Source organism: Capra hircus, chromosome 12, assembly GCF_001704415.2.
Source record: "Capra hircus breed San Clemente chromosome 12, ASM170441v1, whole genome shotgun sequence".
NCBI classification, from domain to species: domain Eukaryota; kingdom Metazoa; phylum Chordata; class Mammalia; order Artiodactyla; family Bovidae; genus Capra; species Capra hircus.
The window spans coordinates 8,931,082-8,932,938 of record NC_030819.1 but is presented as its reverse complement, the minus strand read 5'-3'; the positions used below and the strand labels follow the sequence as shown (position 1 = coordinate 8,932,938).

The window sequence follows — 1,857 nt, the reverse complement described above, 5'->3', positions numbered from 1 at the left end:
AGATTGAAGGTGGGAGGAGAAGGGGATGACAGGGCATAAGATGGTTGGATGGTCAGTTGCATCACTGACTCAATCAATGGACATGAGTTTGAATAAACTCTGGGAGTTGGTGATGGACAGGGAGGCCTGGTGTGCTGCAGTCCATGGGTCACAAAGAGTCAGACATGGAGAAGCTTGATGTCACCAAGGCCTGGGTGGATCGGATTCAGAATGCTAGAGGAGTGTCTGTCGTTAAACCAGTGAGATCTGGACGTAGAATCTGTAAAGTGAGGCCCCCTGCAATAGGAAGAGTAAAAATCTGAGCAGTTTTTCAGTAGAAGTCTTGGGGTACATTTTCATTGGTGAAAAACAATGACTACTCTTGAAAGCTTAGAAGCCAAAGTCATCCTTACTTCATCCCCAATCCGAGGAGCGGGAGATGGAATGGAAACTGAGGAGCCACCTAAATCTATTGAAGTTACTCCTGGAATCCAACCTATAACACATCACATCCTTCAGAGTCCATGAAAGAAAGCAGTCCCATCAGAGAGCCCAGGAGTTCTTCAGCTAGGGAAGATTCTTGCTGAAAAAGCCGTGGAAGTCGAAGCTGTAAAAATATTAGTTCCCAAAGCCGCTATAACCCATAATATCCCCTACAAAAATGCAAAGGTTAAGTCTCTGGGACATCATAAAGGAGAACTCCTTGGCCAGCCAGAGGGAGTCATAGAACCCAGAAAGGAACTCTCCGAAGTAAAGAATACATTGGAAAAGCTCAAGAACTCTGAAAGGAGATTGCTACAGGACAAAGAAGGCCTTTCAAATCAGCTCAGAGTACAGTCAGAGGTCAATCTTGAGTTAAAAAAGCTGCTGGTGGCTTCTGTTGGGGATGACCTTCAGTATCACTTTGAACATGTAGCCCGTGAGAAAAATCAGCTTATTTTAGAAAATGAAGCCCTGGGTCAAAACATTGCTCAGCTTTCTGAACAGTTAGAACGGATGTCGATACAGTGTGATGTGCGGCGAAGTAAATTCCTCGCAAGCAGGGTTATGGCAGATGAGGTAACCAACTCCAGAGCAGTTCTGCAGCGTCAGAACCGTGATGCACAGAGCGCTATACAAGATCTCCTGAGTGAACGGGAACAGTTTCGTCAGGAAATGATAGCTACCCAGAAGTTGCTGGAGGAGCTCTTGGTCTCTTTGCAGTGAAGGGAGCAAACTTACTACCCTAGCGGGCAACCTCACAGCATGGCAGAACTGGCATTAACAAATCACAAGTTGGCAAAAGCAGTAAATTCTCATCTTCTGGGAAATGTTGGCACTAATGGTCAAAAAAAGGTTCCATCAACAGTTGAATTCTGCAGTACTCCAGCAGAAAAAATGGCTGAAACGGTTCTACGCATTTTGGATCCAGTTACATGTACAGAAAGCTCACCTGATAATCCATTTTCTGAGTCTTCACCAACCACCTTACTTGCTACAAAGAAAAATATTGGACGATTTCATCCCTATGCAAGATATGAAAATATAACTTTCAATTGCTGCAATCACTGCCAGGGAGAACTTATTGCCCTTTAACAATCAATATGGTGGAGGCACACACTACAGCCACTTGCTTTTTACCCAAGAGTCATTATTATTTGGGAGCTGGGGATCTTTGGATACTAGAAATATTATCACTTTCTATTTTATGTCTTATTATTATTTTTTTTAATGGTAAAAAAATCACTATTTTATTTTATTTTAAAAAAAATTTTTTTTAAATTTTATTTTTTTATTTTTTATTTTATTTATTTATTTATTTTTAAATTTTAAAATCTTTAATTCTTACATGCGTTCCCAAACATGAACCCCCCTCCCACCTCCCTCCCCATAACATCT

General features: G+C 41.5%; 1 pseudogene; it reads left to right on the top strand.

Annotated features, from left to right (window-relative positions):
- On the top strand, positions 218–1,633 carry LOC102168554 (annotated as a pseudogene).